At 42.6% G+C, this 26,279-nt stretch overlaps 1 pseudogene across 1 annotated transcript in view; it reads right to left on the reverse strand.

The window, feature by feature from the left end:
- Nucleotides 1-448: 448 nt before the first annotated feature.
- LOC311142814 (aspartate beta-hydroxylase domain-containing protein 2-like) overlaps nt 449-26,279 on the reverse strand; it is an 85,742-nt pseudogene continuing 59,911 nt past the window's right edge. Inside the window, exons 2-5 of the transcript in view lie at nt 18,771-18,977; nt 8,388-8,615; nt 8,017-8,130; nt 449-558 (exon numbers count right to left, since the gene is read on the reverse strand). The product of the transcript in view is annotated as an aspartate beta-hydroxylase domain-containing protein 2-like (transcript). The remainder of the gene's footprint in view (nt 559-8,016; nt 8,131-8,387; nt 8,616-18,770; nt 18,978-26,279) is intronic.

A 26,279-nucleotide genomic window follows, 5' to 3' on the forward strand; every position in this document is an offset into this window, starting at 1 on the left:
CAGTTCTGATCTTAGATGACTGTACGTTTATTCTGTTTCTAACCACTGGGCAAAACTGGTTGAATTTCAAAAACATTTCAAAAACAAAAAAGTCAATGTCATGATGTTGAATCAACGTGAATTTAAAAAAGTCTGCAACATAAGGAATGTAGTTTTTTTTCACCCAACTTTTTACCTAAATCCAATGACATGGTGATTTATTTATTTATTTTCACATTGAATTCAGCTTAGTTGACAACTCAACCAAATGTAAATCAAAACTAGACGTTGAAGCTCCCTTTGGCTATTTGAACTGTTTCAGTGGATTCACTAGTAACACAGTGATACTCGGACTGGATGAACATTGAGGTTGAAGAGCACAGCCCTCAAGACTAGGTTTGGGCACCTTTCCCTCATATCAAAGAAGGGTGGAGCAGAACTAGAACATGTGCATAGTGGGAGTTGTAGTTCATTGGTCAGGGCAGAAAATGTAGTCCAGGGCCTGTCTTTCTGCTGCAGCCACATTTGGATGCCAGAGGTCCACACTGAAAATCACCCGTGGTCCATCCTCTGCCACCCCTTCATGAAAAACAAAAACAAGGAAACATTATAAACTAAGGCGGAGATTCAATCAAATCCGTATTATAGAGCAGCGCACTATACAGCCAACAATGCGCCTTTTAAAGGCATTTTCCCCGACATTCACATAGATTGCACTCATGGTAAGAATGTTGTCTCAAACATAAATTACCTTTAGAAGTCTGTTATAGTGCGCTGCTCCTTAACCCACCTCAGATTGAATGCCAGTCTTTGTACAGATAATGCACTTGTGGTTATCAAGTTAGCTTCCAAAATTGAACAGAGTGGATGGGACTGTAACCAATGCTCACATACACCGTCAGAATTCTCAGTACTGTTGTCTGCGAAACTACTGCTTACTACCATCTAGTGCTCTAAAAGGGATAAGTCTTGTTTTATGGTCAGTTCAGAATGAGAAAGTGTTGGCTATATAGAAATAATAACACTCAAATTAAAAATTATTAAACTAAATAATGGGGATGTACACAGTGGACAAAACATTAGGAACACCTGCTCTTTCCATGACAGACTGACCAGGTGAATCCAGGTGAAAGCTATGATCCCTTATTAATGTCACCTGTTAAATTCACTTCAATCAGTATAGATGAAGGGGAGGAGACAGGTTAAAGAAGGATTTTTAAGCCTTGAGACATGGCTTGTGTATGTGTGGCATTGAGAGGGTGAATGGGCAAGACAAAAGATTTAAGAGCCTTTGAACGGGGTATGGCAGTAAGTGCCAGGCACACCGGTTTAAGTGTGTCAAGAACTGCAACGCTGCTGTGTTTTTCATGTTCAACTGTTTATTTTAATTTTATTTTTTTATTTAACCTTTATTTAACCAGGTAAGCCAGTTGAGAACAAGTTCTCATTTACAACTGCGACCTGGCCAAGATAAAGCTTCCTGTATGTATCAAGAATGGTCCACCACCCAATGGACATCCAGCCAACTTGACACAAGCATTAGAGTCAACATGGGCCAGAATCCCTGTGGAATGCTTCGACACCTTGTAGAGTCCATGCCTCGACGAATTGAGACTGATCTGGGGTGCAACTTAATAATGTAACTTAGTAATGTCTGCAATAGAAGTCGCTTGTGGATTTGGCAGCTCTAACGCAGTTACACCTCCGACACCGCCTAAACAAAAGCAATGAAAAGCTATGCGCTTGACTGCTAACGCAGGTTACCGCTGATCTGATTGAATCCTGGCCTAAGTTTATATCTTAAAAAAAGAAATAATGTATGCCTGGCCATTTCTGAGAACCCGAAAGCCATTGACCAATTGCTAGTAATATAAATTGGAACCGGCGACAAAATGTTATAATTTACACATCTAAAAAGTTTATTAACTAGGATCTAGTATGAGAAGTCGGACACAGCTACTGTAGAACCTAGCGTTATGACTATAACTACTGTTCCCAGGAGGAGGGAAGCTACAACATACTATGAGGAGTCACACACTCGTGACTTCGGTTGAAGGATCTAAAGTCAAACCTGACAAGGCAAATGAAATCCGCGCCTCGCTGGAAGCCCTGACTTCCACAGGTGATAAGCATGAGGCTCGGAAAAGTTCCTTTCCTGAGGATGGCTCACCCCTCACAGTTCTGGGTGACTTCAACCTCCCTACGTCTACCTTTGACTCATTTCTCTCTGCCTCCTTCTTTCCACTTCTCTTCTCTTTTGACCTCACCCTTTCACCGTCCCCCCACCTACTCACAAGGCAGGCAATACGCTTGACCTCATCTTTACTAGATGCTGTTCTTCTACTAATCTCACTGCAACTCCCCTCCATGTCTCCGACCACTACTTTGTATCCTTTTCTCTCTCGCTCTCCTCCAACACTACTCACTCTGCCCCAACTCAGATGGTAATGCGCCGTCGCAACCTTCGCTCTCTCTCTCCCGCTACTCTCTCCTCTTCCATCCTATCATCTCTTCCTTCTGCTCAATCCTTCTCCCTCCAATCTCCTGATTCTGCCTCCTCAACCCTCCTCTCCTCCCTTTCTGCATCCTTTGACTCTCTATGTCCCCTATCCTCCCGGCCGGCTCGGTCCTCCCCTCCTGCTCCGTGGCTTGATGACTCATTGCGAGCTCACAGAACAGGGCTCCGGGCAGCCGAGCGGAAATGGAGGAAAACTAGACTCCCTGCGGACCTGTCATATTTTCACTCCCTCCTCTCTACATTTTCTTCATCTGTTTCTGCTGCTAAAGCCACGTTCTACCACTCTAAATTCCAAGCATCTGCCTCTAACCCTAGGAAGCTCTTTGCCACCTTCTCCTCCCTGCTGAATCCTCCCTCCCCCCCCTCCTCCCTCTCTGTGGATGACTTCGTCAAACATTTTGAAAAGAAGGTTGACGACATCCGATCCTCGTTTGTTAAGTCAAATGACACTGCTCTCCAGATGAAACCTTGCAACTTGTGACGGCCGGCCGCCCAACAACCTGCCCGCTTGACCCTATCCCCTCCTCTCTTCTCCAGACCATCTCCGGTGACCTTCTCCCTTACCTCACCTCGCTCATCAACTCATCCTTGACCGCTGGCTATGTCCCTTCCGTCTTCAAGAGAGCGAGAGTTGCACCCCTTCTCAAAAAACCAACACTCGATCCCTCCAATGTCAACAACTACAGACCAGTATCCCTTCTTTCTTTTCTCTCCAAAACGCTTGAGCGTGCCGTCTTTAGCCAACTCTCTTGCTATCTCTCTCAGAATTACCTTCTTGATCCAAACCAGTCAGGTTTCAAGACTGGTCATTCAACTGAGACTGCTCTTCTTTGTGTCACGGAGGCTCTCCGCACTGCTAAAGCTAACTCTCTCTCCTCTGCTCTTGTCCTTCTAGACCTGTCTGCTGCCTTTGATACTGTGAACCATCAGATCCTCCTCTCCACCCTCTCCGAGCTGGGCATCTCCGGCGCGGCTCACTCTTGGATTGCGTCCTACCTGACCGGTTGCTCCTACCAAGTGGCGTGGCGAGAATCTGTCCCCGCACCACGTGCTCTCACCACTGGTGTCCCCCAGGGCTCAGTTCTAGGCCCTCTCCTATTCTCGCTATACATCAAGTCACTTGGCTCTGTCATATCCTCACATGGCCTCTCCTATCATTGCTACGCAGACGACACACAACTAATCTACTCCTTTCCCCCTTCTGATAACCAGGTGGCGAATCGCATCTCTGCATGTCTGGCAGACATATCAGTTTGTATGACGGATAAGCACCTCAAGCTGAACCTCGGCAAGACGGAGCTGCTCTTCCTCCCGGGGAAGGACTGCCCACTCCATGATCTCGCCATCATGGTTGACAACTCCGGTGTGTCCTCCTCCCAGAGTGCGAAGAGCCTTGGCGTGACCCTGGACAACACCCTGTAATTCTCCGCTAACATCAAGGCAATGTCCCGATCCTGTAGGTTCATGCTCTACAACATTCGGAGAGTACGACCCTGCCTTACACAGGAAGCGGCACAGGTCCTAATCCAGGCACTTGTCATCTCCCGTCTGGATTACTGCAACTCGCTGTTGGCTGGGCTCCCTGCCTGTGCCAATAAACCCCTATAACTCATCCAGAATGCCGCAGCCCGTCTGGTGTTCAACCTTCCCAAGTTCTCTCACGTCACCCCGCTCCTCCGCACACTCCACTGGCTTCCAGTTGAAGCTCGCATCTGCTACAAGACCATGGTGCTTGCCTACGGAGCTGTGAGGGGAACGGCACCTCCGTACCTTCAGGCTCTGATCAGTCCCTACACCCAAATGAGGGCATTGCGTTCATCCACCTCTGGCCTGCTGACCCCCCTACCTCTGCGGAAGCACAGTTCCCGCTCAGCCCAGTCAAAACTGTTCGCTGCTCTGGCACCCCAATGGTGGAACAAGCTCCCTCACGACGCCAGGACAGCGGAGTCACTCACCACCTTCCGGAGACACTTGAAACCTCACCTCTTTAAGGAATACCTGGGATAGGATAAAGTAATCATTCTACCCCCCCCCCTTACCCCACCCCAAATAAAGAGAAAAAAAAAACATATTGTAAAGTGGTTATCCCACTGGCTATAGGGTGAATGCACCAATTTGTAAGTCGCTCTGGATAAGAGCGTCTGCTAAATGACGTAAATGTAAATGGATTAATTCTTTCAATTTAATACCACTCTTCACTGAGCACAGGAACTGGCTGCCTCCCGAGTGGCGCAGTGGTCTAAGGCACTGCATCGCTATGCTAGCTGTGCCACTAGAGATCCTGGTTCGAATCCAGGCTCTGTCATAGCTGGCCGTGACCGGGAGACCCATGGGGCGGCGCACAATTGGCCCAGCGTCGTCCAGGGTAGGGGAGGGAATGGCCGGCATGGATGTAGCTCAGTTGGTAGGTTCGATTCCCACGGGGGACCAGTATGAAAAAAATTTAATAATAATAATAATAATAATGTATGCACCCACTAACTGTAAGTCGCTCTGGATAAGAGCGTCTGCTAAATGACTAAAATATAAATGTAAACAGGTGTTGTACCTCATTTCCCTCATTCAGGGAAGAGTAGTTATAGTCATAACTAGGACTGTTGTGGTGACCATATTACTGCCACACAAGTAGTACAATTCCATGTGACTGTTGAGACACGGTAATCTTGTTAATGCACTCTGGACATGCTTTAGTAGTACCCAACTTGCTAACTACCATCAGGTCCTAATGGCCTGGTACTCAGGGCTCTATTGTCCCTCTGACATCAATGCAATCGAAAATCACATCAAACACTTTATCAAAACAGTAGGCCTATTGTACTTTCTAAAAAACTCACCTCACTGTGATGATCAATTTGAAGAAAGAAATTCAACAGCAGGTTGAAATTGTGTAAAACATGGTTGTTGTGTATGTTCTTTCAAAGCCTAGCACAATGAAATGGGCAGCGCTTTCTAAGGTGATGATTAATTCAAAACACCTATACCATATTAGAGCTTATGCATATGCATAGGGTTATGAGCCCAAGCCTGAAAGAAAAACCTGAATTAAAATTATGATTGTGCCATTATACAATACACAGCCTACCACATATTAGGAATGGCAGAAAAACAAAACAAAACAGATTTAACATGTCTTTGGTACATAATTGGTTTAGCCTTTGAGTGTGGACTGTACTATTATGCATACTGGATGGACTGGTTTCCTTCTGCTAGGCTCCAAAATATATATCCAAGAGCCTGGGAGAGAAGGTATAGCCCTAGGCGATGCTGTTGGTTCATTGGTTGTGCAGGGCGGCTTACAGTTAGCCTACAATTAGTAAATTTATATTTGATTTTGAATGGCCTATTAATAGGAATCTTTTAAAATATTTTCATAATTAATTGGGAGACACATTAACTTTAGCTATACAGAATCTCACCCCCATCCATTTCCATCTCCTTCTCTGTCCTTTATTCCTTGCTCGAGCGTGCAGCGAAAACATGTTACTATTGATGTTCCCAAACAGATTTGACTTGGTTTCCCAAATTAAGCACTGGGTAGCTGCAGGAACAAAGTTTATGAGCCCATGGCATACAGAGTTTGGGCGGAATATCACCTGTCGGGCAGCGAGAGCATGCTCCTCAAACAGTGGTTGATGCATGGAGTGAAATATGTGTTGTTATATTTATTTCTTAAAGCACATGCCTTAGAATGTATAAAACCGAAGTAGCCTACAAAACGGACCTGCGGGAAAGCGTGTGGCCTCCTTTCGCTATTCTAGTGCATACAGATTACGTATTTTTTCCCCTGCCCATGGGCTATTCTAAATCGAAACTAATTTTACATATTAGTAAAGACAAGATTACATTGAGAATAGTCTGATGGGTGAAAATATGATCACCTGATGAGAGAACAGCTTGCAAGCTTTTTGCTACTTTCTCAAATCATCAATAGCCTATAGTCACACCATGCAGCCCATATATGTTTAGAAATAAATTCTAAGGTTTGTATCATTCACAACTAAAGTTGCCAAATAACTCTAAATCTAGCATACAGGACCTGTTTCAAATTATTGCTTTTATGCTCAACATAACCACTTCACTCGCTCCATAATGGGAAAATATCCTTTCTATTTTATTCAGCTAAGTTCAATTATATTCTTCTTACTATCAAATAAAATAATGGCACGGGACTTAAAAGCATATTTTGTCAGCTAAATGAACAAGCCTACAGCCTATGGCATGCAGCATAGTCAGATAACATACTGTAGGCCTACAGCAGGCCAACTCATATTCTGTCCTTCTGAAATACATTTTCTTCATATCATAATGTTTCTTTAGGCCTGACTAAAATAAATAATGGCTTTATTGTGATGGTGTAAATTAAATTGATTTATAAAAATTCTGGCGTTTGATTGCAAATATGCAGACGGAGTCGAATAGAGAACACACAGAAGGCTGTTGTATAAAACACCTGTCTCCGGATTAGATCTTCAAACTAAGGGCAACCTAGCCTCTTTGGCCACAGCATGGTCCGTTTATATTTCGAATAACCAAGCGACTTAACGCTAGCTACGTATACTAAACAAGAGAGCTACCCAAGCAATTCCACCGTTAGGAAGCCTGAATAGCTAGCCCGAATCTGCGAATTAGCTAACCTGGCTAGCAAGCTATGCAGCGCTTGTTAGCTAGATTGGTTTCGAACGTCTACTTTGGACCATAACCGGCCACAGAGCGCACAGGAGCCGGAAGACATTCGACGCGACCAATGATCCAATCCATCTTCACGTCCCTCAGCCGAGGTACGGGCACCCGGGAGAGGAAGTCACCATCAGACACACCAAGCCCTCTAAAGAATGCTACACGATTGCCAAGAGAACCTGCACCACAGACTAGTAGGGAACAGTGCCCGCCGTCCACTAGTCTCGCACACAAACAGATTCAAGTGACAGCAGCCTGAGCATGCACCGAGCCGAAACATACAAGACAACAAACGTGAGTATCTTTTAATTCATTGGGGCTTGGTCGCGAACCTGGCTTCTTAGCCTTCATTGCTTCGGTCATGTTAGCCATCTTACTTATTGCTATAGCCAGATCAAGCAATCCGAAGAATAACTAATTGTTCATCATTAGGAAACTTATGAGAACCATACAAACATCCACACTCAACGTTGAAGGGGTGAGCACGCTGTACCACTAAGGGACAGTTTAGTTGGCGCTATGTAAGATAGTCTCTTGTTGCAATTGCTTGTTTTAGTAGCGTGAATCGTTCCTGTTCACGCTGAGGTTAAGAGCGGAATAATTGAAGGAATGAATCAGAGCCTCACGCTTGTCACCTGTGGAAGACGGGGCTTCCAGCGAGGCGCGGATTTCATTGCCTTTGCCAAGCATGATTTTATATCCGTCAACCCAAGTCGCGAGAGTGCGACTCCCCATAGTTTGTTGTACCGAAGTTGACTGACTGAAAGGGAACTGGAATCGGAGTACAGCTTGAGTTTGTTTGGAGAGTGACTGCCTTGTTATGGGAAGTGGAGTTGACTGACCATTGTGGGAGACAGTGTGCAGGAAGGAGTCATCCACCAGGAGGCAGTGTCCCTCTGACCAGCATTGAGGCTCTCCTCCCACCACCAGCTCACACTGAGGTGGGATCTGCACTCCTAAAATGTGGTGGTGTCAAAAGGATAGATTCATGGCAATTATATAACTACACTGATTTGCATTGTATATAGCACACTTGACTTACATACTAACACTTTGTTAACAAACAGTGAAGTAAAACAACCTCGTTTTTGGGGTTATGATGGAGTTAGATAGTTGACCTAAGCTCATGAGGCATTTCTTTATCAAACGGTATATCATTAATTTCAATTATCGTTAATATTAGACTGCACATTTAATGGCCAAAATCATGCACAGAGAGCATGTAAGCAAAACTTTCCCAAATTGTCAAGAACCATACTGAGACCTAATGATATGTGGGCTGGAACATGTCTGACACTAGCAGCCAGAACCCGGCGCCCCCCAGGGAGTTGCTACTTATGAAGGTGCGCAAGGTGAGAAGAGTGCGGTAGGTGCAGGGACAGGAGCGGCAGTTCCCTGCTACACACACGCCTGCGTTGTACAAGGGGAACACGGCTTGGCCCTGGGAGAGACACATAGACCTGTTACACATAGACCTGCCTTGTCACACACACAGGCACAACTGTGTTAAATAAATGTTACACACACCACTGCAACATACAAACACAGCTATTTCAAACCCATGTACCCACACGTGTTTGTATTGTATGTGTTTTGAACTGCTGCACTGCATGCACATTAGCACATATTTGTTTATGTATGACAATTTTATAGTTCTGATAATGTTGCCTCAATGCTTTTCCACTAAACAAATAAGGAGAACGTAGCCATGTGGCTTTTGTAGGCTGGTATTTAGTTTAATAATTAAATTTGAGTGTCATTATTTATATCATCGATAGAGCCTAGGGGAGAGTGGGGTAAATTGGGCCAAAGGGGTAAGTTTCTAGGAAACCATACACAAAATGAATCATTTGACCAAATATTTAGGAAGAGGTCATCATTTCATTGAGTCTATGAAAGAAGAAACCACATGGAAAAAGTGGTAAGCAAGTTAGGTCCCAAAAACATTTTCACCAAGTAAAATTAATTTATTGTTAGAGGTTTCATGATGCTTGTCTCTAAACCAAAGTTGTTCATTTTAATAATGTTCTATACATCCGTTGGGGTCTCTATAAGTTTCAATATGAGGTCCTAAACCTAGCATGAAAGTGCATCATTGTAGCTGTGTGGGCTAATATAGTCAAAATGTTTGCCTTGGGGTAAATTGTGGCAATCAGAGGAGTTGAGCTAGAACTTTCGAATACCTGAGGGACAAGCTAATGGCAAGCAGATTGTCCTTACCGGCCCTATCCCAACATACGGTCATGGAGTTGATCGTTTCTCTCTGCTATTTGCACTGGACTCGTGGATGAAATCGAAACTCTGACTCTAAAAAGTGTTGGATTTTATCGACAACTGATTTATTTTGTGAGCAACCTCAGTTCTCAAAAAGGGATGGCTTACACCTGAATAGAAGAGGAGCTAGAATGCTGAGTTCTAATATTGCAAATATACTAAACAAGTGATGGAATTTCAGTCCTGGCCCTCAACAGGTAACCCTCATTGATTATTGTTTTAAATCTTATATCTTATACCATTTCAAGCCAGACCTACAGTATTTTTAAACAAGGGGTTACCTACTGAACATAGCATGTTTGCGCTAGAGACTGACCATCTGATCTGAAATCCTGCAGCTGTAGCCTTGGACTGATTCATGTAAATACCAGAAGTTTGATTTCTAAAATGATTTTTTAGTAATCCTGGCTTCCCAAACCAACGCAAACATTCTGATAATCACTTGGTCTTGGTTAAATAACTGTGCCGAACTCTGACGGGTTCTAATGTTTATTCACTACCAGTTTAAAAGTTTGGACACACCTACTCATTGTGAGAGCAAATATTACAAGATTATGCTATAATACTGTTAATGCATCAAATGGTTGTTTTCTGCAATAGAATAGGGTTCTTAGAAACTCTCATGTGTCTGGGTTAACATTGACAGTATATTTATGATGCCTTTGGTGATAAAACCTACAGCATGCATTCCATAGAATGAGTTGGTGTTTGTGTAATGAGGTACCAGGGAGAGATGGCTCAGGTATGGATAATGATGAGAGGAAGCTTGTTTTGGGGGCCAAACTCTGGTTTCTGTACAATAAGAACAGTCTTCACGGCAAATGCTATCTGGCTAGGAGATACTCCTTTCTCATATATCAAGTCTCACCTTGTGACCCATTCAATACATCTGTTATTTGTCATATAATATAGACTAAGAGGGTGTATCTTTTGCTATAAAATATATTTGTATTCTTTGTGTCGGGGCTCTCAGCCAACAATCAAGCCTTGTTGCTAAGTTCTGAATAAAGTAATATCCTGATTGGTGATCTTGTACAGATGAACGTGGTACCTTCAGGCGTTTGGAAATTGCTCCCAAGGATGAACCAGACTTGTGGAGGTCTACAATGTTCTTTTCTGAGGTCTTGGCTGATTTTATTTTGATTTTCCCATGATGTCAAGCAAAGAGGCACTGAGTTTGAAGGTAAGCCTTGAAATACATCCACAGGTACACCTCCAATTGACTCAAATGATGTCAATTAGCCTAACAGAAGCTTCTAAAGCCATGACATCATGTTCTGAAATTTTCCAAGCTGTTTAAAGGCACAGTCAACTTAGTGTATGTAAACTTCTGACCCACTGGAATTGTGATACAGTGAATTATAAGTGAAATAATCTGTCTGTAAACAATTGTTGGAAAGATTACTTGTGTCATGCACAAAGTAGATGTCCTAATGGACTTGCCAAAACTATAGTTTGTTAACAAGACATTTGTGGAGTTGTTGAAAAACAAGTTTTAATGACTCCAACCTAAGTGTATGTAAACTTCCGACTTCAACTGTATTTTCTATCTTAAAATAGCCACCCTTTGCCTTGATGAGAGCTTTGCACACTCTTGGCATTCTTTCAACCAGCTTCATGAGTTAGTCACCTGGAATGCATTTCAATTAACAGGTGTGCCTTCTTAAAAGTTAATTCGTGGAATTTTGTTCCTTCTTAATGCGTTTGAGCCAATCAGTCCATATTATGGCAAGAACAGCTCAAATAAGCAAAGAGAAACAACAGTCCATCATTACTTTAAGACATGAAGGTCAGTCAATACGGAAAATTAAGAACTTTGAAAGTTTCTTCAAGTGCAGTCGCAAAAACCATCAAGCGCTATGATGAAACTAGCTCTCATGAGGACCGCCACAGGAATGGAAGACCCAGAGTTACCTCTGCTGCAGAGGATACGTTCATTAGAGTTACTAGCATCAGAAATTGCAGCCCAAATAAATGCTTCACTGAGTTCAAGTAACAGACACATCTCAACATCAACTGTTCAGAGGGGACTGTGTGAATCAGGCCTTCATGGTAGAATTGCTGCAAAGAAACCACTCCTAAAGGACACCAATAAGAAGAAGAGACCTGCTTGGGCCAAGAAATGTGTCCTTTTTGGTTCCAACCGCCGTGTCTTTGTGAGACACAGTGTGGGTGAACGGATGATCTCAGCATGTGTAGTTCCCACCGTAAAGCATGGAGCAGGAGGTGTAATGGTGTGGGGGTGCTTTGCAGGTGACACTGTCTGTGAATACAAGGCACACTTAACCAGCATGGCTACCACAGCATTCTGCAGCAATACGCAGTGGGACTATCATTTGTTTTTCAACAGGACAATGACCCAACACACCTCCAGGCTGTGTAAGGGCTATTTTACCAAGAAGGAGAGTGATGGAGTGCTGCATGAGATGACCTGGCCTCCACAATACCCCAACCTCAACCCAATTGAGATGGCTTGGGATGAGTCAGACGGCAGAGTGAAGGAAAAGCAGCCAACAATTACTCAGCATATGTGGGAACTCCTTCAAGACTGTTGGAAAAGCATTCCAGATGAAGCTGGTTGAGAGAATGCCAAGAGAGTACAAAGCTGTCATCAAGGCAAAGGGTGGCTATTTGAAGAATTAGTAGAAAACCTTTTTGGTTACTACATGATTCCATATGTGTTATTTCATATTTTATGTATTTATTTCACCTTTATTTAACCAGGTAAGCCAGATGAGAACATGTTCTCATTTACAACTGCGACCTGGCCAAGAAAAAGCAAAGCAGTGCGATAAAAACAACAACACAGAGTTACATATGGGGTAAAACAAAACATAAAGTCCAAAATACCACAGAAAATATATATACAATGTGTGCAAATGTAGCAAGTTATGGAGGTAAGGCAATAAATAGGCCATAGTGCAAAATAATTACAATTAGTATTAACACTGGAATGATAGATGTGCAAGAGATGATGTGCAAATAGAGATACTGGGGTGCAAATGAGCAAAATAAATAACAATATGGAGATGAGGTAGTTGAGTGGGCTAATTTCAGAAGGGCTGTGTACAGGTGCAGTGATCAGTAAGGTGATCTGACAACTGATGCTTAAAGTTAGTGAGGGAGATAAGTGTCTCCAGCTTCAGAGATTTTTGCAGTTTGTTCCAGTCATTGGCAGCAGATAACTGGAAGGAATGGCGGCCAAAGGAGGTGTTGGCTTTGGGGATGACCAGTGAGATATACCTGCTGGAGCGCATACTACGGGTGGGTGTTGCTATGGTGACCAATGAGCTAAGATAAGGCGGGGATTTGCCTAGCAGTGATTTATAGATGGCCTGGAGCCAGTGGGTTTGGCGACGAATATGTAGTGAGGACCAGCCAACAAGAGCGTACAGGTCACAGTGGTGGGTAGTATATGGGGCTTTGGTGACAAAACGGATGGCACTGTGATAGACTACATCCAATTTGCTGAGTAGAGTGTTGGAGGCTATTTTGTAAATGACATCGCCGAAGTCAAGGATCGGTAGGATAGTCAGTTTTACGAGGGCATGTTTGGCAGCATGAGTGAAGGAGGCTTTGTTGTGAAATAGGAAGCCAATTCTTGATTTAACTTTGGATTGGAGATGCTTAATGTGAGTCTGGAAGGAGAGTTTACAGTCTAACCAGACACCTAGGTATTTGTAGTTGTCCACATACTCTAGGTCAGACCCGTCGAGAGTAGTGATTCTAGTCGGGTGGGCGGGTGCCAGCAGCGTTCGATTGAAGAGCATGCATTTAGTTTTACTAGTGTTTAAGAGCAGTTGGAGGCCACGGAAGGAGTGTTGTATGGCATTGAAGCTCGTTTGGAGGTTTGTTAACACAGTGTCCAATGAAGGGCCAGATGTATACAAAATGACATATTCATAAAGAACAACTTAAATATTATGGGTCTATTTCCATCTCTGTCCCTAAGCAGTTTGAATGTCTAGTCCTTAATGTGGGCTTTGGTAGTAATCCCCAGCTAACGCTAGTGGGAATTTATCGCCCTCCCTCGGCTCCCCCATGTGTTCTTAGCTAATTGTCTGACTTGCTATCTATGTATGCTAAATCTGAATTATTAATAATGGGTGATCTTAACCTGGATTGGTTGATGCCAGTGTCATATAGGCTGAAATATATTTGTACTGAGCTAAACTTAACTCCGCTGATAACTAAACCAACCTGCCCCAACTTTAAACACCCTGATAAATCTACTCTTTTAGATATTCTGACAAATGCCCCTCATAAGTATATAGCCAATTGAATATTTGCTATGAGCTCAGTGACCATTGTCCCATTGCTTGCATAAAAGATGCTTAACTACCTAAATCACGGCCATGAGTAACATTTCTTGTCTGACCTGGGGTTGTGTGACTGGGGGGATGTGTCATCCATCTCTGACTCGGCTCTGTCCCTTAATTGTTTTACCTCTCTGTTCAACTCTGTTGCAGATAAGCATGCTCCATTTAAAATACTAAGGGTAAAAGACAGATCTAACCCATGGTTCACCCATGAATTGTCTGAAAAAGTACAATAAAGAAACTTAGCCTGGGCTAAGGCTAGGTTGACTGATTATGCATCTGATTGGCAGTCCTTCAGACATTTGAGAATTAGATGTCTAACTCTGGTTAGAAAGGCAAAATCAACATACTTCTTGAATTTTCTGAGAGTGGTGGAAATCCAGCTAACTTCTGGAAAGTCCTTGAAGCAAAATTCCACCCCCTTATTGCCCCAACAGGTTATGACAGTCTCTGGTCCTATAATAGATCAAATGAAAAATTGTGATGCTTTTAATAACCATTTTGCCTCAGCTGGCCACCTATTTGAAAGAATAGTTTCTGAAAATTCCTTTATTTCCACTAGAGGGAGTCCTTTATTAAAATCATTTTAAAAAACAACTTGCAGAGAATGATCCACTCCTAGTCACACATTCTTTATTTTCAACCATATTTTGTCTCTGATGTACTAAATGCCCTGTTAAAAATCCATGTAAAAGAATCCACAGGGGCTAATTCGCTTGAGCCCTTCTTACTACAGCTCTCTGCCCCACTTATTTCAGAAACATGAACCTATATTTTTAACTTGACAATTATTTCTGGTATCATCCCTAAGATATGGAAAGCGGCACATGTCCTCCCCCTACACAGAGCCCCTTTTGACTTAGATAGCTTGGAAATCGGATGGTAGTTATCTTGCCTCACCTAAGAACTTTTAACTTCTCATTATATTCTTAATGTGCACCAATCAGGTTTTAGACCTGGACATAGCATCATTTCAGCTGCTATGCTTGTCTTAGATTATACAGTGCCTTGCAAAAGTATTTATCCCCCTTGGCGTTTTTCCTATTTTGTTGCATTACAACCTGTAATTTAAATGGATTTTTAATTGGATTTCATGTAATGGACATACACAAAATAGTCCAAATTGGTGAAGTGAAATGAAAAAAATAACTTGTTTCAAAAAAGCAAGGGACACCACCAAGCAAGCGACACCATGAAGACCAAGGAGCTCTCCAAACAGGTCAGGGACAAAGTTGTGGAGAAGTACAGATCAGGGTTGGGTTATAAAAAAAATATCCGAAACTTTGAACATCCCACGGAGCACCATTTAAATACATTATTAAAAAATGGAAAGAATATGGCACCAAAACAAATCTGCCAAGAGGTTGCCGCCCACCAAAACCCACAGACCAGGCAAGGAGGGCATTAATCGGAGAGGCAACAAAGAGACCAAAGATAACCTTGAAGGAGCTGCAAAGCTCCACAGCGGAGATTAGAGTATCTGTCCATAGGAATACTTTAAGCCATACACTCCACAGAGCTGGGCTTTACGGAAGAGTGGCACAAAAAAAGCCATTGCTTAAAGAAAAAAATAAGCAAACACATTTGGTATTCGCCAAAAGCCATGTGGGAGACTCCCCAAACATATGGAAGAAGGTACTCTGATCAGATGAGACTAAAATTTAGCTTTTTGGCCATCATGGAAAATGTTATGTCTGGCGCAAACCCAACACCTCTCATCACCCCGAGAACACCATCCCCACAGTGAAGCATGGTGGTGGCAGCATCATACTGTGGGGATGTTTTTCATCGGCAGGGACTGGGAAACTGGTCAAAATTGAAGGAATGATGGATGGCGCTAAAAACAGGGAAATTCTTGAAGGAAACCTGTTTCAGTCTTCAAGAGATTTGAGACTGGGACAGAGGTTCACCTATCAGCAGGACAATTACATTTTACATTTACATTTTAGTCATTTAGCAGACACTCTTATCCAGAGCGACTTACAGTTAGTGAGTGCATACATTTTTTCATACTGGCCCCCCGTGGGAAACGAACCCACAACCCTGGCGTTGCAAGCACCATGCTCTACCAACTGAGCTACAGGGGACTAAGCATACTGCTAAAGCAACACTCGAGTGGTTTAAGGGGAAACATTTTAATGTCTTGGAATGGCCTAGTCAAAGCCCAGACCTCAATCCAATTGAGAATATGTGGTATGACTTAAAGATTGCTGTACACCAGCGGAACCCATCCAACTTGAAGGAGCTGGAGCAGTTTTGCCTCGAAGAATGGGCAAATATCCCAGTGGCTAGATGTGCCAAGCTTATAGAGACATACCCCAAGAGGCTTGCAGCTGTAATTGCTGCAAAAGGTGGCTCTACAAAGTATTGACTTTGGGGGGGTGAATAGTTATGCACGCTCAAGTTCTGTTTTTTAGTCTTGTTTCTTGTTTGTTTTACAAAAAAAAGTATTTTGCATCTTCAAAGTGGTAGGCATATTGTGTAAATCAAATGATACAAACCCCCCAAGAATCATTTTAAATTCCAGGTTGTAAGGCAACAAAATAAGAAAAATGCCAAGGGGGGTGAATACTTGCGCAAGCCACTGTATGTTAAATTGCTTAGATCATAAAAAACATTGTGTTGCCTCATTTATAGACCTGTCCAAGGCCTTAGACACTGTCGACCATTACCTACTCATTCATAGGTTGTCTGAATTGGGCCTAGATCAGGCTTCTTGCAAGTGGTTTAAGAATTACTTGACAGACAGAACACAATTTGTATTTCCTGATGGTGTCAAGTCTAGTTTCCTTGATATTATGAAAGGTGTACTGCAAGGGTCAATACTGGGACCTGTTCTTTAAATAATATTGATATATCTGTTAAAACCTGTTACATTCATCTGTATTCAGATGATACGGTTACGTATGCCATTGCCTCAACTGTTGACCAAGCTACACTACCGTTCAAAAGTTTGGGGTCACTTAGAAATGTCTTCTTGAGATTAGTTGAGTATCTGGAGCATCAGCAATTGTGGGTTCAATTACAGGCTCAAAATGGCCATAAACAAATACTTTTCTTCTGAAACTCGTCAGTCTATTCTTGTTCTGAGAAATGAAGGCTATTCCATGCGAGAAATTGCCAAGAAACTGAAGATCTTGTACAATGCTGTGTACTACTCCCTTCACAGAACAGCGCAAACTGGCTCTAACCAGAATAGAAAGAGGATTGGGAGGCCCCGGTGCACAAGAAAAAGCCATATCTCAGACTGGCCAATACAAAGAAAAGATTAAGATGGGCAGTCTGAGATATGGCTTTTTCTTTGCAACTCTGCCTAGAAGGTCAGAATCCCGGAGTCACCTCTTCACTGTTGACGTTGAGACTGGTGTTTTGGGGGTACTATTTAATGAAGCTGCCAGTTGAGGACCTGTGAGGCGTCTGTTTCTCAAACTAGACACACTAATGTATTTGTCCTCTTGCTCAGTTGTGCACCGGGGCCTCCCAATCCTCTTTCTATTCTGGTTAGAGACAGTTTGCGCTGTTCTGTGAAGGGAGTAGTACACAGCATTGTACAAGAGTTTCAGAAGAAAGTTATTTGTTTCTGGACATTTTGAGCCTGTAATCGAACCCACAATTGCTGATGCTCCAGATACTCAACTAGTCTCAAGAAGGCCAGTTGTATTGCTTCTTTAATCAACACAACAGTTTTCAGCTGTGCTAACATAATTGGAAAATGGTTTTCTAATGATCAATTAGCCTTTTAAAATGATAAACTTGGATTAGCAAACACAACGTGCCATTGGAACACAGGACTGATGGTTGTTGATAATGGGCCTCTGTACGCCTATGTAGATATTCCATTAAAATCTGCCGTTTCCAGCTACAATAGCCATTTACAAAATTAACAATGTCTACACTGTATTTCTGATCAATTTGATGTTATTTTAATGGACAACAAAATTGCTTTTCTTTCGAAAACAAGGACATTTCTAAGTGACCCCAAACTTTTGAACGGTAGTGTATGTTAGAGCTGCAAACTGCCTTTTTGCCACACAGAAAGCCCTTGTTGACTTAAAACTTGTACTTAATGCAGGCAAAACTAAATATGTTGTTTTCTAATTCATGCAAAAATGTCTCAGATGGCTTAAACATTTATTAATTGGATGTTCTCTCAACGATTGAGTTTGCACCTATAAATATCTGGGCGTTTGGATAGACAAACATTTTTAAAAAAACATACGGATGAGATAGTTAAGATGCTGATATTTAAAGTGGGCTTTTTTAAATTTAACAGACTATGCCTCTCCTTAAACAGCAGGAAACAGGTTGTACAGTCAACCTTCCTGCCAGTTCTCAACTATGGTGACACCCTCTATCAGAATGCAGCCACTACTCTAAAACCCTTGGTGCAGTTTGCCACAGCTCTCTTTACTTTATCACAGCTGACAGGTTTAATACTAAATCACTGCATCCTGTATCAGAAGGTTGGCTGGACCTCACTAAAGTCCCGTAGATCATTTCATTACAAAGCTCTGCTCCACAAGTTTCCAGCGTACCTCACATTTAAGGTATAAAAACATGAGGCACCAAACATGTTCACAGCGTTGGTTAACTCTTGAAGTCCCTGTAGTCTTTAGTTTTCTTTAGGATTGTGGCATAGCAAGAGTTAGAAGTGCAAACTTGCAGCACCAAAGCTTAGTGGCAGCTTGACTGCAACAGTGCAGACTGCCTCCATTTGAAGTGAATGACTTCCACTGAATTTAAAATGTGTGTGTGTGTAGTGTGGGACTAGTAGTGCAGGCTCAGAGGATATGGAGACATTAAACATATTCCTTCTCCCTCTGTTTTGGAAACACTCACTGATGTGACATGACTGGATCTGTGAAAGCTATGTAAGAGAACCTTTGCTTTCACTTAATTGTCCGATCAGGTTAGGTCAGTGACCTAAATCAAGAAAATGAGGAAGGAACAATTAAAAGGTGTTGAACAGGTACATGCTCATTGGGAGTTGTAGGCTTGTGTACCTTAGGTCCCAGGCCGGTCCAGCCCATCTTTGGATCCATGCCTCTCTGGTAGACCGCCTGGAACTCTGCAAGGATTATAGGATAGTTGGCCTCCAAGACCTCAATGTCATGTCGATGGGCGTCACGTGGGAAAAAAGGAATGCTGGGGACATCTGGGAGGAAGAAGAGATGAGGCTTTTGGATGGAGGAGCGATCATTTAATGTGGCCTGAGAAAGACAAATCACAGAGAAAGAGTCATACATTCTAGAGAAAGAACTGAACATTAGACATTGGTTAATACATATTTATTGTAATTGTTTTACACTGAGGATGAAAACAAAAACATGCAAGTGATGTTTTTGTTGTATTTTTATTTTTTCTTTCTGTTCTTTAAATCCCAACCACCAGGACACCAAACACACACCGAGAGGTACCCTTCCCCAGATCTGTGCCTCGACACAATCCTGTCTTGGAGCTCTACAGACAATTCCTTCGACCTCATGGCTTGGTTTTTAATCTGACATGCACTGTCAACTGTGGGACCTTATATAGATTGGTGTGTGCCTTTTCAAATAATGTCCAATCAATTTAATTTACCACAGGGGGACACCAATCAAGTTGTAGAAACATCTCATGGATGATCAATGGAAACAGGATGCACCTGAGCTCAATTTCGAGTCTCATAGCAAATGGTCTGAATACTAATGTAAATAATGTAAAACAAACAAATGCAGATAGTTTGTCGTCATTTCAGCTGCAGAGTTTTACATGATTGTTTGCTGTCGACGGATAGCTAGCGACAAGAATGTTAGCCAACCTTCATTGCAACCATTCTTTGATTGCATAGCAACAATAAATAATTGTATTGTTAATACATTTGTAAAAATTTCTAAAAACCTGTTTTTGCTTTGTCATTATGGGGTATTGTGTGTAGATTGATGAGGGGGGAAAAAACTATTTAATCAATTTTAGAATAAGGCTGTAACGTAAGAAAATGTGAACCATTCTTGATACACACAGGAAACTGTTGAGCGTGAAAAACCCAGCAGCTTTGCAGTTCTTGACACAAATTGCGTCTGGCACCTACTACCAAACCCCGTTCAAACGCTTAAATTTTTGTAATTTAGCAGACGCTCTTATCCAGAGCGACTTACAGGAGCAATAAGTGCCTTGCACAAGGGCACAGACATTTTTCACCTAGCTCAGGGATTCGAACCAGCGACCTTCGGTTACTGGCACAATGCTCTTAACTGCAGGGCTACCTTAAATATTTTGTCTTGTCCATTCACATCTCAATTGTTTCAAGGCTTAAAAATTACTCTTTAACCTGTCTCCTCCCATCCCCTGCCTTTCTGTAAGCAGTAGGAAGCAGATTATTCAGTCAACCTTTTAATCTGTTCTTGATTATGGTGATGTTATTTATCAAAGTGCAGCTGCTACTACTCTTAAACCTTTGGATGCCATCTACCATAGTGCCCTTCATTTTGTTACAGGTGACAGTTTTGATACTCATAACTGCATCCTGTATCAAAAGGTTGGCTGGACTTCACTATCAGAGGAGGAAGGAGAGGACCATTCTCAGTGAATTTCATACAAATAAAAATGATAAAACATTGAAAAAGTTATCCTTTTTAGATAAAACTATACTAAATATATTCACATCACCAAATAATTGATTAAAACACACTCTTTTGTAATGGTTACAGTAGCCGCAACATCACTCTGTAGGGTAGCACCAAGGTGTAGCCGGAGAACAGCTAGCTTCCGTCCTCCTCTTGGTACATTGACTTCAATACAAAACCTAGGAGGCTCTTGGTTCTCACCCCCTTCCATAGACATACAAAGTAATTATGACAACTTCCGGAGGACGTCCTCCAACCTATCAGTGCTCTTGCAGCATGAACTGACATGTTGTCCACCCAATCAAAGGATCAGAGAATGCATCTAGTACTGAAAGCATAAGCTTTTCAACAAATTAATTTCTTCAAAAATGAAGCAGCAAGAGACAGTAATTTTTTTTCAGTTTCACTTGCTTAGCTAGCAAATGCAGCTGGCTAGTTTAGTTACTCAAACACCAGGCTCAAACAGAGGGATGCTACGTTAGCTAGCTGGCTATGATTATCCAACAGAACACTGGAACTCTTCCAAGTCAAGGTAAGCTTTTGGTTTTATTAATTTATTGCCACCGGGGCCCGCCGGTCTAACTGCATGATTCGTCTACTCCTGGCACTGACGAAGATGGCGGCCTCGCAACTAGCTCTTAGGAAACTTTGCAGTATTTTGTTTTTTTAAGTATTTTTTTTACATTATTAGCTCAGAAAGTGTTTTGCATCATTACATACAGCTGGGAAAAACTATTGGATATCAGAGCGGCGGTAACTCACCAGCATTACGACCAGAAATATGACTTTCCCGAAGCAGATCCTTTGTTTGCTCTCCCCAGGGCAACTGAACTGATTCCAGCGGCCGACCCAAAACATTGCCAGCGGAGGAGAGGCACTCGGAGTGGCCTGCTGGTTCGACTTAGGAGGCGCGCACACCACCCAACGCTTCCAAGTATCCTACTTGCTAATGTTCAATCTTTGGTTAATAAAGTCGATGAACTACGGGCAATGATTTCTTTCCAGAGAGACATCAAGGCCTGTAACATACTCTGTTTCACGGAAACATGGCTCTCTTGGGATATTCTGTCAAAATCGGTCCAGCCAGATGGGTTCTCAGTTCATCGCACAGACAGGAATAAATATCTCTCCGGGAAGCAGAAGGGCAGAGGTGTGTGTTTCATGATTAACGACTCATGGTGTAATTGTAGTAACATACAGGAACTCGAGTCCTTCTGTTCACCCGACCTAGAATATCTCACTATCAAATGCCGACCGTATTATCTCCCAATATAATTTTCTTCGGTTATAGTCACGGCCGTGTATATCCCCCCTCAAGCCGATACCACGACGGCCCTCAAAGAACTTCACTGGACTTTATGCAAACTGGAAACCACATATCCTGAGGCTGCATTTATTGTAGCCGGGAATTTTAACAAAGCAAATTTGAGGACTAGGCTGCCAAAGTTCTATCAACATATCGACTGTTGTACTCGTGCTGCCAAAATCCTTGACCATTGCTATTCAAACTTCCGGGATGGTTATAAGGCCCTCCCCCGCCCTCCTTTTGGCAAATCTGACCTCGACTCCATTTTGCTTCTCCCTTCCTATAGGCAGAAACTCAAACAGGAAGTACCCGTGCTAAGGACTATTAAACGCTGGTCTGACCAATCGGAATCCACGCTTCAAGATTGTTCTGATCACGCGGACTGGGATATATTCCGGGTAGCTTCTGAAAATAATTTAGGCTAATACACTGAAACAGTGACTGAGTTTATCAGGAAGTGTATAGGTGATGTTGTGCCCACTGTGACTATTAAAACCTACCCTAACCAGAAACCGTGGATAGACGGCAGCATTTGAGCAAATCTAAAAGCGTGAACCACCGCATTCAACCATGGCAAGGTGACTGGGAATATGGCAGAATACAAACAGTGTAGCTACTCACTCCGCAAGGCAATTAAACTGGCAAAACATCAGTATAGAGACAATGGAGTCGCAATTCAACGGTTCAGACACGAGACGTATGTGGCAGGGTCTACAGACAATCACGGACTACAAAAAGAAAACCAGCCACGTCACCGACACTGACGTCTCGCTTCCAGACAAGCTAAACACCTTCTTCGCCCGCTTTGAGGATAACACAGTGCCACTGACGATTCCCACTACCAATGACTGTGGCCTCTCCTTCTCCATGGCCGACGTGATTAAGACATTTAAGCATGTTAACCCCCGCAAGGCTGCCGACCCAGACGGCATCCATAGCCGCGTCCTCAGAGCATGCGCAGACCAGCTGGCTGGTGTGTTTATGGACATATTCAATCTCTCCCTTTCCCAGTCTGCTGTTCCCACATGCTTCAAGATGGCCACCATTGTTCCTGTACCCTAGAACAATGGGTGCCAGGTAGGCGGAGTTTGTCTTTTCAGACATATGAAATGGTTCAAACTGGGAATACTTTGCCTACCCGGTGCACAGGACTTCTGAATCACGTGCATATACCACCAACAGCGCAACAGGCCTTTATCGTTGGTGATCGACTAGGAATGCCTTGAAGATCGACCAGTTGGTGACCACTACCAGTATGGTTACATTTCATATTATATACTGTAGTCAGACTTATTATTATTATAGTCAATCATATTATTATAGTCAGACTTAATGTTATTGTTATATTCAGACTTTCAGTCAATCTGTCTGCAGCAGTCTATCAACAGCTTTGAAACATGTTATACAGGACTTGTAGCACACCAAAATATTTGAAGATAAATAATGTAACCCCTTCTACCACCTCGTCCCATCTCACATGTTTAAAATGCTTTCAAGACAGAACTGAAAATGAGGCAATGGCTTTATCTCAATACTCTACAGTGGCCTCCTTTACTTTTCTCCTTTCCTTCTTTCCTTTTCTTCACCCGGCTTGATCCGACACTAGTAGGATAGGTTCTAGCCAGTGAGAGGAAGCCACTGTTGAGTATTGAGACTAGGCTTGGGCGGTATCCAGATTATCATACCTTCATACCGACCTTGTGCCATACCGGGATATTCGGTAATACCGGCACTGAACACAAGGAGCGCTATTTTCAAACCCCACTCTGCCTCTGTAATCCGAAGGTTAGCAATGCTAACAAGTACATGTAAAAACCCATATAGAATGCTAACTAAATGCAAAAGTTACAAAAAAAATGATACTCAGTTTGCTGCACGCACAAAACAAATATTAGACAGCAAGGCTCTTGTTCCGGGAAGGGATTTTCTGCTGTTACCAAGCAAAGCTTTATTTTGGAAGAAGTTAACCACTTAGCTAGATAGCTAACTAGCTACTAAATTAGTAAACCAAAGCATTTGTCACATTTTAGACAGTAAACAACATCTCCACTGGGGCCCCACAAGGGTGCGTGCTCAGCCCCCTCCTGTACTCCCTGTTCACCCATGACTGCGTGGCCAAGCACGCCTCCAACTCAATCATCAAGTTTGCAGACGACACAACAGTAGTAGGCTTGATTACCAACAATGACGAGACAGCCTACAGGGAGGAGGTGAGGGCTCTGGGAGTGTGGTGCCAGGAAAATAACCTCTCACTCAACATCAACACATCGTGGACTTCAGGAAACAGCAGAATCAAACCCACAACCCTGGCGTTGCAAATGCCATGCTCTACGAACTGAGCTACATCCCTGCCGGCCATTCCCTCCCCTACCCTGGACGACGCTGGGCCAATTGTGCACCGCCCCATGCATCTCCCGGTCACGGCCGGCTATGACAGAGCCTGGATTCGAACCAGGATCTCTAGCGGCACAGCTAGCACTGCGATGCAGTGCCTTACACCACTACGCCACTCAAGACACCTACAGCACCTGATGTCACAGGAAGGCCAAAAATATTTATGTAGTGTTGTGGTGTCTCTCTTTTATTGATGTGTGTTTTGTCCTATATATATTTTTTAAATCCCAGCCCCCGTCCCCGCAGGAGACCTTTTGCCTTTTGGTAGGCCGTCATTGTAAATACGAATTTGTTCTTAACTGACTTGCCTAGTTAAATAAAGGTAAAAAAAAAAAAAAACCCTGTCGTGACTTTTCTCATGTTTTTCTCATTTGCATCAGCTAAATACATTTACTATCTATCCATTATCGCTCGCAACCCCCAGTCATAACCACGATTAGGCCTACCTGCCATGTTGGTGTAGTCTTACAGTTGCCTAGGCTACATGTATTTCATTATATCGTTTCACTTACCGTTTCTTCTCTGTAAATGCCATCACGACTGCATTATTACTGTAGGCCTACTTAAGGTCGCTGGCAATCGCAGATAATATTCAACGTAAAAAGTAGGGTGTCCAATAAATACAAAAAATTGGGACCAAGGGGTATGGGAATATGTTTACTGTGTAGATAATAATCTCAGAAAACCAATGGTCAAAACTGTATCCGATCAAAATGATAGAGTTGTTTCCCCCTGTAGAATTGCTAACATTATGGGAACAAAATCAACAGAGGCCCGAAATAAAAAGTGTCCACTAAGGTTGAAAAATACTTCTCGAAAACAACACAATTTGTAGCCAAAGCTTTGTAACAAACATGGAGTTCATTGTAAGTCATCAAACTATAACCTATCTTGTTGTCACATTGTGTGTAAGTTCAATAATTGGAAAGCAATATTTATAATCGATTAAGACGTATAGGCTTTCCTATAACTATAAGACGAGCAGCTGTAATTCACCTCAAGCATCTTCCTCCTTTTATTCGTAGCCTACCTGAAATACTGATTTTCGCGTTGTAGCCTACTATTCACCTCTCTACCTAAATCCACAGGACATAGGTTAACAACATTGAGGTAAGATAGTTATCCATTTTGATACGTGACATAGGCCTATAGTATTTTCATATTTTGATGTACACTTTCATATTCAATGTGAAATACCTATCCCTTTTCGATGATTTCCCACAAAAGCAAGCGTCGTTTTGCGCAAACTCAACAGAGCTTCAAGCGTTGGCGACTAAAGACTTTACAATTCCAAGCCTGCATATTTCAGCTCCGGTCATCCTAATTGTACTTTTTGCAACCTGCAGAAAAAAATGTAAAAGGACCTTTGCAACATCAAATCTCCAAAAGTTGATGCAAGGAAGCGGCATCGCTGTCAACAGTGCTCTGTGCTTTGTTGTAAGATGTATTACGTTACAAAAAGAAACTGAAAGGTCATATTTTTCTCGGGAAATTTATTTTATACCATAAAGAATTTAAATGTCCTCACTAAATTGCATTTTCTCACACTATGAGCCTGTGCCTAAAAATAAATATATCACGGGATCATTGTGGAACGGATACACAAACTGGTTGTTTGAACCTGTTAAGACCATGATGTGCACATTCCAATGATCCAACGGGACAGTCGAGACGGGATGAACGGGACAGTAGGAAAAATGTATGAGGGCTTAGGAAACACACTTTTTCTGTAGGCTATTCTTAGATTGACATGACATCTTTGGGGTGTAGTTCATTACCTGTAAAAATGGCCCTACTGTATAAAATATATGGTACCTGACCACATTGAGTTAAAGCAATCAAATACAATGATTTTTGACCGTCCGTATGACGAGGTGCCACTACTTTAGGCTAATCTACAGTATAGCCTACAATGTTTAAGATATTCTCCTATTTAATGTTATATCCTATCAAAGACATTTACGGTTGCATGATGTCATTAGTAATTGGCACCTAGAGCACTGAGAGTGATCGATGTATGCAACATTGGTCATTTGATGTTTTATGGCAGGGATGGGCAACTTTGATGGGGTGGGGGCCACCAAAAATCTGAACTCATCATAGGGGGCCGCAGTGGCTCGCGGATCTGCATACCGACAGAGCCTTTTGGGGGAAGTTTTAGAGTTAATTTCCTTCAAATCTATACATTTTGCCATGGGGTGGAGAGA

This window comes from Coregonus lavaretus (assembly GCF_964263955.1).
Source record: "Coregonus lavaretus genome assembly, chromosome: 2".
Lineage (NCBI taxonomy): Eukaryota > Metazoa > Chordata > Actinopteri > Salmoniformes > Salmonidae > Coregonus > Coregonus lavaretus.